Genomic DNA, 13,174 nt, shown 5'->3' on the forward strand with positions numbered 1-13,174 from the left:
TTGGCGCCGCAGGAGAGATCCAGTACATGGAGAAATGGGGATCCGGGCTAAGCGACTCGGTGCCCGCATTTTATTATGATCACTGTGCCATGTAGCAATAGCGGCCAATTTGCCGTGAAAACATCCGGAGAAAGTTCTTTCTGGGAAAAACTCAATGGGCAGCTTGAAGCAACTGATGCGTGGAAGTGTAACAATGCAACTTAGTAGAAATGTTTATTAAAAATAATAAATCGACCTTTGTTTCTAAAACAAAGAAAAAGCAGCAATGCAGGTTTATGGTCGGGGATTTTTTTTTCACGCGTTAATTTTTAGATAACCTATGAACATGCGTTTTGGTTTTTATGTCATTGAACCTCCCAAAACGTACATGAATAAAATAAGTAATAAAATAGTTTAGTTAATTTAACGTATAAGCTGTTTATAAAGTCCGAGGTTCTATTCTCTGTTATCCCCGCAACCTTTACATTGCAAAATGATGCGCACAACCGCAGAAAAAAAACATGATAAAACAGTTTTTTATGTTGTTTTACAAAACGTTATTATACATACTGTATGCATTTCTACACACTGAAAAATCTTTTAGATATTTATCAGGATAAAGGTAGTCAACAGGCTACTGAAATGTAGGCACGATTGGTCGTATTGTCGAATATTTTAAATATAAAAAAAGCGATTTGACTTTTCTTAATACAAATGTATTCCCGTATTTTTGCCCATGATATTGGCACTAGAGCAGTGGTTTGAACATTGGCGTGTCCTTATCGTTTTGTTTCATCGATAAATTGTTTCCTATAGGAGCTAGGACCTCCCCAAAACGCTTAAAAGCACCCAGTTGTATCTGCCGTCTTCGGACGAACGGTACAGAAATAGAATAAATATTTTTAAAAACGGAAAAGGTATAGACACAGACAATTTCATTCGGGCCTGAAATAAGAAATAATTGCAATCGTAATTCCATACCCTTTCTTCAGCCTAGTTGCTTTTGCACGGTAGATGCGGTTTCTACGAAAGTTCGAAGTGAAATTTCTCTTTTCTGCTATTTTCCAGTTACTGGGTATTGAATTTCGATTGGAGACAGGGTGGCACGTTGGGTATCCCTCCTCTTATTTCTCAGCCCACTCGGCAAGTACCCAAGTTATACCGGATACCTACTCAGTAAGGTTCAGTTCGCGCCAGGGACTGCGCGTGTGCGGGCAACACTGGAGTCGTTCGAATGTCAAAGGTGTTCTCTTTGACATGAGTGGAACACTTTTTGAAAATCGGTAACAATTGAACACAAAGAATAACACGGGAAAATATTGGTTCGCGATTTAACCGTCTCAATTACTTTGATGGGGATTTGATAAGAGTTTTTTAAAACGAAAATTGCGGTGCATTATTTGAAGGTGAGTTTTTTTGTAGCAATTTGACTTTATTTGCACATTTAGCGACCTTCAGATTTAACCTTATTTGATTGATTAAAAGTCTCATCCGTCAAAGGTACTTTCTTGACAAAGGATTGAAATTTTCAGTAAAATTTTAGTACAACATTTTTTCTATAAAAAACGTCATATCAAAATTTTAATTGATAAAACATTTTCTTGTACGTAGGTATAATGAATTTTAAAATAGCATCAAGAAAAACGTACACTTATCAATAATGTTATTCGACAATGTTTATAGACAGGCTGGATTTCCTTCCAAGGGAGTCATTTAGATCTAAATTATTTGAAATATTAATATATTATACATGTAAATAAAAGACAAAGAAAAAAAAGCGCGAAACCGGCTTGTGAGCAGTTTTATGAAATTTAATCAAATAATGACACATTATAAATTAACATAATTGAGAATAATAATTTATTTTTAAATCTAATGAATGTGACACAGTCTATAAAGTGGCCAGTTAAACCGGCCAATGACAGGTCAGAAGCCCTGTAAATGCTAAGACTTCCATATTACCATCTCAAAAATGTTTTTATCTCGGTTGCAACAAATTTAAATATTTTTAATATTGTTGTTCTGTATAATGTTTTTGTATAATGCGTAATCATTATGATTAAACTATATAAGAAGGTTTCGCGGTTTAGCGGGTTTTTTATATTTATTTTATTTACATATACCTTTACAGTGTTTCAGGGCCAGAAACCGCAAAAGTTCAGAGGAACATTTGGCATGGTAAACTTTTAAAAAATCCTTATGAATTTTTCACGAAAATTCATTTTTTTTATGATTTCTTTTTGTAATTCGAAAATTTAGTAAATCTTTAATTTCTTGGATTAGCATTCTTTCCACAAACGTCAGGTCTATATCGCTTCGTTATTCAAATACGTTTTTTTATCTTAAAAAAATGTAGGGGAGGTGTAGGGGTTTGTGGAAGGGATTCTAGATCGATAAATCAAAGGTTTGTTCGATTTTCAAATTGAAAAAAAAAAAAACATACAAAAAGAGTTTTGAAAAAAAAGGATTTTTTTATAAGTTTACCATGAGGAATGTTCCTAGGAAGTTTTGGAGTCTGACCCTAAAACACCGTAATGACGTTCAGATACGCAATGAGTTGATCTGGGTTATTTATCATCACATCAAACCTGATGATGGACGCTGTAATGCGATCCGAAACGTCTGATAAGAATACGAACGGCACACGGCATGATAATCCAAGAAAACTCGCGGTTTATGTAATTATTTATTTTTATTTGAGGCATATTTTCTCGTGTCCGTAAATTTAATCGCCGACAGTTGTTCGCAAGACATTTGTTCGCGGGCTTTTCTTCGCAGAGACAATTCACCGCCAGCGACTTGTTCGTTATACCACTTCTTCGCCGAACATTTATTCGCTATGACATTTGTACGTTAAACATTTAATCGCAAATGCACTTGTTCGCGAAATATTTAATCAGTGGATTACTTTTAACCAAAAACGGAGGATTCAAGTTCTGCTTAAATATTTCGTTCAAAACGCATTCAAGTAAAAAGGTACAAATCATGAAATGGTGGATGCCGAATACTTTGGAAGTTTGACGTTCTATCCACCTTATCTACCTTTTCAAGAAACATTAAATTCGGTATTAAATATTTTCGAAAAAAAATATCTCTGTTGTAGTATGTTAATTAATTATTCTATAAAAAAAGTCTAAAATCTGTCTAAATCAACTTATCAGGACCAAAATGTTCTAGGCGCTGATCATAAGACTGAAGGGTTCTGTCCAGGGCACATATTACAATAGGAAGTTAATATTTATCTTCAATTTTGTTTACAAAGTAAAATCTGTATGAAAAATATCACATATATATTTTTTTCCTAAACATGTTCAATTTCAGGTTACTGACGTATATACTGAAAATTTTCATACAAATATACACATTTTCGTAAATGAACACCGATTGTACTTTCTACCGTCTCGATATGTACTAATGAAGATAGCGTTTGCAATCGTGACCCAAGGCCCCGATTACAATGGGAAGTTAATAGAGTTATCTTATTTTTAGGCATTTTCTTCCTACTTACCCAAACCGTTAAGTTTGAGAAAATTGCAAGTACATGGACATGTTCTAAGGAATTATACTGAATCTTATAATTTTATTCATAATTAAAAACAAAAAATATATACAAATATATACTATGAAGAGAGGAAAGAAGATGGGAATGAAATAAGAAGGAGAAAAGAAAAACTGAAATATTTAGATAGTGACATTTCAATCTTGATTTAAATGTAAATAAAAAAGTGGCGGGGCGTCTCTAACATTAGTGGGTAGATTATTATCTTCGTCTGTCTATAAAGTAAAATCGAAATTTATATAAAAAAATGTGTATATTTGTACGATTTTTTTTAATATCTTCATCGGTAACCTGTAATTAAACATGTTTAGGAAAAAAATATATGCATATTATATTTTTCACACAGACAACTTAATTTTACTTTGTAGATAAAATTAAAGGTACTGTAAACTTCCGATTGTAGTTTTTTTTTTTACACAGATTAAATATAATCAATGTGAGTTAACCAATGTGGTGACCAGACAACACATCTAAAACACAACACGTCCAAACACTTGCAGACTCATAATTATTTTATTAACCTTTAAATGCGATAAGTCACGATGTTTCTACCATCAATATCATAACAATCGCGAATTCAATTTTTTCTCACGATAAAAACTTATCTTTTCCACGATCATAATATTTTAACATGATGCCGTAAATTCAAAATACAGCTATAAAACGTAAATATTGTCATAAAATAGTAACATTAATTTTTTTATCATCACCTTAATTTGAATACAATGTAAGTTACAAAATGATAACTTTACAGGATTAACAAATTACAACAGAGATAAAAAATATTTTAAGGAGATAATACGGAAGTCCAGGCATTGAGAATGCAGGATTACGAATGTTTTAAAAGTAAGGAATGTTACGCAGTTGCCTTAACCAGCCAATGATAGATCATAAGCCCCGCAAATGCCTAAGCCTCCATATTTTCAACAAAATAAATATTATTAAAACGAATTCTTATTTTTGAATCATTGTACTATTTAAAAATAAATAGTACAAAATACACCGCATCTTATTTAATTTACTAATAGATAAGCAATAATTCAGCAGATCTCACTCGCACCTATCTCTATCGAGTCGACAACTCTCGCCCTGATTCAATTTCACACACAGAACTGTATTCTTCATCTGCCTGGGCGGTGTAAATTGTTTAAAAAACTTATAATCAATAAAACTTTCATCTTTCAACTTAGCAAAATTCAAGGAAAAATTGTTTTTTAAAGATAGGCAGAATGGTGAATGATACACAGTTCTCGAAATGGCCGCTCAACCAGCCAATGATTGAAAAGAAAATATGACTTCCATATTTTCTTTTCAAAATGTTATGGATCTCTGTTGTAATCTCAATGACTTCCTAGAGGGAGAAATCCAGTATTTTGTTATCATTGTTTTATTTAATTTAAATTTTACAGGAGACAATAAAAACTTCATAAAACAGTAAATTTGTAAAAAAAAATGTTTTTTGCTAAATATTTTATAAACAGTCGTTTCAGGGTTGCTGTGTTTGCATGATCTGAACCATTCCAGTTTGTTAGTGAAAATTCTTAGCGAAACTTTATTGTAATTCATTATACAAATAAAGGACGATTACTGACGATACTTGAAAATGTCGCAAAAGCAATGAAACCGTTTACTTATTATTCCAAATTTGTGGATTTAAGTATCACTTGTTTCTGATTTCTATATTAATAATACTATCATTCCCTTTTCGCATCTAATCATAATCATCATCGAATGAAAGCACAAAACTAGCGACATCTATGGTCGGAAAGAGTTAAGTATTTTCATAGAAAAAAAAATACAATAAATTTGTTTCCAAGACAGACAACGGTGAGAATTTTAGATCCCAATTTAAAAAAATATTGTATCAGTGAATAATGTCGCGTCAATTTTTGTTGAAACTCAACTGGGCAGCATCACAATATCATCATTCCCCTTTCGCACCTAATGGTGCATAGGGCACTGCATTGGTACTTCAGTCGCAGCGTATCTAGATTGTTTTTGTTACATGAAGGATCAGACTTACGCTTCAGGTACCAGTCCAGGGACTATGAAATATTCTAGCATAAAAACACAATTTAGAATAAATATTTCATATCAACCATGTCGAGAATCAAACCCGAAATCTCTTGCATGCTAGGCAAACGCTCTGACCATTACACCATGAGGCCGACTTTTTTAAATCGTTTTTTGAACAAAACTTCTACTTGCTACAGGTTAAAAAGGTACCTCAAATTAACGTTGTTATGCAGAAAGCATCCAGTCCACAATTTAGAAAAAAATAGATATTGGTGTTATCGGGTGCAGTAAGAATAATATTCTATGTTCTGCTAAAAACAGCCAGACCGCTTTTATACAAAATAACTGTAATAATCACCTTTTGAAAATAGTGTTGATTACAAAAACGGCATTTCTCAACTTGCAAAAAACATCCATAGCACTAGAAAATTCTTACGGTATGTACCTATTTAATTATTTTTTAAAAATACAATAACTAACTACTTTGAACGACGTTACTAGTTTCCGATTTCAGGTAAGTCAACTGACCAATTTTGAGACGTCACATGCGGAGTAATTTTGAATATACAAAACTTTAAAAAATAATAGCGCTGATACATAAAAATAAAAATATTTTTTTTGGCTTATTTCAACAATATTTTAACAAACGTACATTTTTATATATTTTTTAAAACCACTGAACATCCTCAATATAGTATTAAAATACGATTTTCAATATAACAAAATAAACCCCATGTCTATAAATAATAAATTAGTGCAATGTAACTGACGAAAAAATATTAATCTATTCATTGTAAAACAATCGTTAAACTGTTAACATAAATAAAGGTTTCAGCTCTTTAACTTCACAAACATCAACAGATGAAAGAATTGAAGGAATATAGATGTTCAAATATAGGCAGAATGGTGAATGTTACACAGTGTGTAAAGTGGCCCCTTAAACCAGCCATTGACAGGTCATAAGCCCTGTAGATGCCTGGCCTTCCATATTACCTTCTCTTAAATATTCTTTGTCTCTGTTGTAATATGTTAAGTTAAACTGTTGGCTAAGATTTAAAAAATAGGAATAACCTGCTAATTTAAAAGCTAAGGTGGGGTTTTTACTTATCTTAGATAACATAGTACAAATTCGCCAATACACGTGTGTATTTGGCAGTTACTTAAATTGTATTTGGCAGTTACTTATTTTTTCGCAGTTTAGGATATTATAAAAAAAAAATATTAGTCATGTTTTCTTATTTACATGGATTTTTGAGCATTTTTCTTCTAGGGCTGCTAATACGAATCTTCTCGCGGGAGTAGAGAAGATTTCTACTTGAGGATTTTTAATTTTTGCATGTATGGCCACACTGGTGATTAAACGTCAAAATATGTACAATAAATACGAACCCGTGAAACGAAACATGAAGATTTTCTAAATTGTCTAGGAAGACTATGCATTTACAGGACTTATGATCTGTCATTGGCTGGATTTATGTTTTCCCTTTCTGTTGTAACAAATTTAGATCTAAATAACCTCTTGGGGAGGCAATCCACTCCGTCTACAAACATTTGTACATATATACAACATTGATGATAATTTTTATTTAGAACATTATTGCGACTTTAAGCATGACACTTAACTGGTTGAATTGACCAAACCGTATCAATTTTTTCCGCTTTAAAAAGCTAATTTGAAGTTTTATCATCATTGCGGCCATATATGAAGCAAAGTGTAGTGGCACGCAAAAAATCCTAAAAAAATTAAAATCCTCAAGTAGAAATCTTTTCTACCCCCGCGAGAACATTCATAAAGGTAGATCAGATTTGTGCAAGTAAATTAGACATTTTGATTTATTTAAATATGGCTTTTATTGACACATTGAGTCAAAGGAAAAAAAATATGTACAGTACCCGGCATTGAATAAAATACATCGGATTTAAGAAAGAAACTGCTGACTTAATTGGGTAACTTAGGCTTTGTCATTTATCCATGTTACAAATACCGGACTCGTGCAACAGAGACGACGATCTATGCACAAAGTCGGCAGTGTACTTTATTAACTGCCGGGTATTGTAATATAGTATTTTTTCATTAGGTAGGTATTACATAAAAACGGTCAAATTCAAATTAAGGCCCAATGCAAAACTAAGCGTTTTCCTAGTTTACCGGAACAATTTTTTTAAGGCTAAATAATTCTTTAATTTATAATCCGATCTTTGGCAAAAATATATGTTTATAGACATTTGGTAGACATTATAACATATTTTACTTTATTTTTGCTATGTTTTTTTCTTTTTACTACTTACATATTTTGCTATGTTTTTAAAAAAATATGTTTTTTGCCATACACACGAGTAAACATATTTTTTATTATGTATTTTACTACGTTTCTTTCTATGTCTTTTAGTGCGTTTCTTACTTTGCATTTTGTTTTTACTACGTATTTTACTGAGTTTTCAAATATGTTTTTTACTATCTTTTTTTACTTTGTAATTTACTATGTTTTTCACTTTATTTTCACCATGTTTACTACCTTTATTATTTTTTCTATGTATTGATTACTGTTTGTTATATATGCTTTTGACTGGCTTAGTTAGATGGTCAAAACAACTTTGTATAAACGTATAATTTTATGTATATAATATGATAATAAATAAATAAGTAATAAACTACTAGAAATACAAAAAATTGAACTGCGTAAATGAGATAAATTAACTCAAATTTTGAGAATGACCGAGGTGCCTACATCACATCGATACATATCGTTATTTGTTGAAGCTCGTGTGAAATTAATTTTACAAGATGTGTCATGTTGAAACTAAACGTGTTTTGACTTGAAAATATGACGCAGTTTTTCCAAAAGATGAATAATTTTGTTTTGTTTATTTTATGTATTATTTGTACAAGAAAAAGTCTTATATTATCCACATCCTGAATGGTTGTTCCAAGAACTAAATAGTCTTTGGAAAATTAAATAATATTACTTCCAGCTAATAATAAATGACTATGTATGTACATTTACAAAAAAAACTGTGAGTGTTACTTAATGTTAAATGTCATTAAGAAATCGACACTCATTATGAAACATTTTGGTTTAAAATGTATTCATTAGTATTGTCTTCATGATACCAAGAGGCGAGAGAAAACCTCCCGGGAAAACCCAAAGAGGTAGCTATACGTACATATTGCGAATACACTTAGTATTTGAGTTTGATCGTTTGATGTAGGTGCGGTATAAATTAAATAAATAAATAAATTCCACAAGTGATCAAATACTTGAAGTTCATAGTTATAAATTACATCACTGCTGGGAGTTCGTAATGTGCCTAAGTTATTATAAAAAAAATATGTAGGCATAATGTATCTCATCATAGGCAGTACAAAAATAAGTTAAAGGTAATTTTGTAAAAATTATGCATATTCCAATTTATGTACATATTTTTTTTATATTCAACTTATTTATTTTATATGAACTTCATTATTGATGTTCTAAAATAATAATCCTAAATATTTGCATATTATATAGGTACATACATAAATGTAATCATTATATGTATGTGTGTATGTGTGTGTATGAGTGCTTATTCTTATTCTTAGAGGTGGGGGTCAGTGCTATTCAAGCTCCTGACGTCACTGCGATCTGTGAATATCTATTGTGACAAATCCCTGTGAATAATTAGTACTTACACATATATATACATTTACATATTTTAAATTTGGATTTTAGGCCGGAGCGTTCTCAACGATCTTAACAATTTTACATCGATCGATAAGGTGGTTGATAGGTTTCCTCGTTAGAGGTTTGAAAAAACAGATATTTTTTGATAATCATTGTTCATTAAGTCCACTTATATTCACTACATACTCTCGCATACATACTATACTCACACACCCATACACATATACACACACCTTCACACACCCTAAATACATATACTCACCCTCACTAACATGTACAATAATAAAACTAATACACTAAATTTTATGTGACTAAAACAAGTAACAAATCCGTATGTAGATAGATGGAGAATGTATCTGAGAAGAAACGTTTGAAAATTCAAATTAACCGATGCCTATTTGGCTAAGTTACATGTCTGTCCAGTTTAAAAAACATGGTTTATAAAAACGCGTTTAATTAACATTTAACAAAAGAAATTTTCGATTTACCTTTAATCTGCCATGCCGGGGCCCCGATTATAATGGAAGTTAATAGTTATTTTTGACTGTCTATAAAGAAAAACCGATATTTGTGTACGCAAATGAGTATATTTGCCTGAACATTTAAAGTATCTTTGTCGGTAACCTATAATTAAACATGTTTAGAAGAAAAATTGGATGCATTTTCTGATATTCATACAGAAAACTTACTTTTACTTTGTAGATAAAATTGAAGATACATGTTAACTTTTCATTGTAATCGGGGCCCAGGACTATACATTTGGCCTTTCAAATTAACATTTTCCTCTTCTTCTTTCTTTCTGGTAAACTTCAAAGATTGTCGAGAAACTTTTGCAGCATCAGTTAGCGATCGCTCAGAAAACTGGGCTGAAAGGGCACCGGGATGAAAAGGATCAATGCAGTGGGGTGAAAACTTGAAAACGTATAAAAACGACAGCTTTAGAATTTTTCCAACTTGTGAAACCTCATGTTTTTTGTTTTAGAGACTCTTAAGCATATTTTAAGCAAAAAATACTTTTTTAATTTGGGGCGCCTTTGCCCCTTAATTAGCCAGTCATTAAAGAAAAGTTTAGTGCAAAAATAATTTAATTCATGTGCAGAAATTGAACTAATTTAAATTAGAAATGCTACAATGCGTAACTTACTCTAATACTAAATATCCGTTGAATACTTAAACCTGTATAACTACGGACCGTAAGACCGATAATGTCCAATAAAACAATCGATTGGAATAGGCTTCTATAAACATAATTTAAATTCTAATCTAATCTCACCCCTCTAATTATACTGTTATGTTGTTATTGATTTTGTATGCCTCTGTTTTATTTTGAAAATATTATTCTTCGGCCGGTAATACGCGGCTGAATATGACAAAACCGGACATTCGTTGCATGTCTTATTAAAATACCAATTGGCGAGTAGAAAGAAAGTTAATAAAAAACTATCGATACATCGTTATAAAGATTCGATTGAAAGACGTTTTGTGCCCAATACACGGAATTATTAGTTGTACCACTTTACTTGTCCTGTTGGAAAAAAGTAACGGGAATTTACTTCTTCCTACGCAGCTATTCATGACCATGGATATGTTGCATTCTTGCTTATAGTAATGTAGGGCCACAAAGGTAAAACGTACAAATTATTCTTAAACTGTGTTTTTTCAGCGGTGTACACAGTGCATCTCTGTTACTCGGTGTCACGAGTCACGACTGACAGAGAATAATTTACTGTTAGCAAAAAAGTGTTATATTTTCAGTGTCTGATAAATAACCGGTTTTGAACAAAACCAAAGGTGCTCGGGAGTGTGAACGACTGTGCGTAATATCTTACGTTTTTTTAAGCGTGACACAATTTTTAATTGAAATAAAATAAGCAAATATTTGTTGGGATGAGTTTGTTTTTATTGCGGTCGAAAATACACAAATATTTTTAGAAAATGGTACCTATCTGACCAAAATGTCCTCTGCGCTAGCGTTTACGTTGTGCATTCTGTCGGTCTAATTTTTGTCAACTTTTTTCTAAGAAATCCGGCGTTATTTCCGAAATGGTGCGTATTTTACTGGCTTCCAATCCTTCAAGAGTTGTTGATTTTTTTTCGTAGACCGTGGATTTAACGTAGCCCCATAGGAAATAATTCAATGACGTCAAATCACAGGATCGTGGAGACCAATTATCAGGACCATTTCTGGAAATAACGGTGTTGCTAAATAGACTTTATAGTTTCATGAAGAGCCCTATATTTGTCCGCTTGGCGAACTGAAAACTGATTTTAAAGTAAATTTCCACAATTCGCAAGCGTTGTTTGAGAGTGAGGTATTCGTGACATTATTAATTTGAGTATTAATAAGTTACAGAGCTTAAATGTAAAAAAAAACTGCCTTCATTAGTTCGACTAGAGACAGGATTACCAATCGAAAATTCTATCACGACAAAATAAACACCCGTTAGTATATTGTAAACAAAGCTCTTACATAATTACTGTAGAATATAATTACTGTAAAAAATACGGTTAATTTTATGCGACGTGATAATAACTCCTTCAGTTGATGCATTACAAAATATATGATTTTATTAAAACAGCATTCAAATCATTAATCATATCAAGCATCCGATTAAAGATACTCTTTGTCAGATTTATCAATGAGAAGATACCCAGACACGCTTTTACTTCTTTATAACACCCATCACAAACAAGTTTTTTATAAATACATTGCAATTTTTCTGCACTAAATTAACTTCTTATGATATAAATTTGAAATCAAATAAATTGATGCTAAGATTGCTGACCAAAAAGAATATTCAAATAATATCCCCCACATTAAAAAGTTATTGGTATTTACTAAATTCAGTTTTCTTGTCGGCCTGCATTTGTGGTTTAATAATTTTAGTTCATTTCTATTAAACAGTTTTCACGAGTGGCCATGTTTTGTCATGACCGACATTGTCAGACTATATTTACGTTTGAATTGAAAAAAAATATTTGAGTTTTTTAAATATAACTTAAATATTATAATACAGTACGAGATGAAAACAGAAAAATTAAATGATCAAATATTGTTTTTTTCCACTTTGGTAAATTTAGGTAAAAACTTTTTAATTCAAAATACAACATTTTAAATCATTTTCTAAAGTGCTTGAAAAAACTCTTAAATACTGCTAATTATTTTTCTTAAAACACAGAATATATACGAATTCTCAACTATTTTTTTATCTATTATAAATTATTAATCAAACCTTTTAAAATGATTTAATTCGATTTATGGAAGATTCGGGTTTGTAAAATTTACCCAACTTTACCGAGGTTATTTAGATTTAAATATTAATATTTAAATTACAATAATCCCCCCAATGAACTAAAAACTATTAAAACTAATATATCATATAGATGTATATAAATACCTTGTTTTTAAAACTGTCTGAATATTTGTTAATTATGTTTGTTTTTTAAGTGAGTCTTCTTTGTTTATTCTCAAATGTAATAAAAAAAAACTAAATTGTTAAGTGTCCTCGGCACGGGAAACCCCAGTGAGGTCACATTATTTTTATTATTAATTTATAGTTTGTAAGCGAAAAATATGAATAAATAAATAAATAAATATATAAAATCAAAGTAAATTTAAAGAATTTTTTGGAAAAAGTGTAAAAACTGCTTTCAATTTGAATTAGTACGAATGTATTATTATTTTCTGTTTTTCTTTTTATATCCTAAGGGTTTTTTTCTCATTTACTTGTATATTTAAAATTATAAAAATTCTAATAAATAAATAACTATAACAGTGTAAGTCACTCTCCAAGCACAAGAGCTGGTCTCTTTTTTTGGAGAGTTACAGTTATAACGTTTACTAGACGTATAAAAGTAGATTTGTATGGATTTAGAAAAACATTTTTTTATTTTTTATTTTTATTTATTAAGGAAAAACAACAGTTGTTATATAAGAATACAAAATATAAAAAAATAA

At 30.9% G+C, this 13,174-nt stretch overlaps 1 protein-coding gene across 4 annotated transcripts in view; it reads left to right on the forward strand.

Annotated features, from left to right (window-relative positions):
- Window positions 1-1,049: 1,049 nt before the first annotated feature.
- Window positions 1,050-13,174, forward strand: part of LOC148276402 (carboxypeptidase D) — a 43,954-nt gene continuing 31,829 nt past the window's right edge. For 3 of the 4 annotated variants that reach the window (XM_088234319.1, XM_088234321.1, XM_088234322.1), the window contains exon 1: window positions 1,153-1,385. The gene's annotated coding sequence lies outside the window, so the exon portion shown is untranslated. Of the gene's footprint in view, window positions 1,386-13,174 lie in introns of all 4 variants that reach the window. The other variant, XM_088234320.1, reaches the window with a different exon arrangement.

Source organism: Micrasema longulum, unplaced genomic scaffold (genome assembly GCF_059751315.1).
Source record: "Micrasema longulum isolate JH-2025_06_02 unplaced genomic scaffold, ASM5975131v1 h1tg001225l, whole genome shotgun sequence".
NCBI classification, from domain to species: Eukaryota; Metazoa; Arthropoda; class Insecta; order Trichoptera; family Brachycentridae; genus Micrasema; species Micrasema longulum.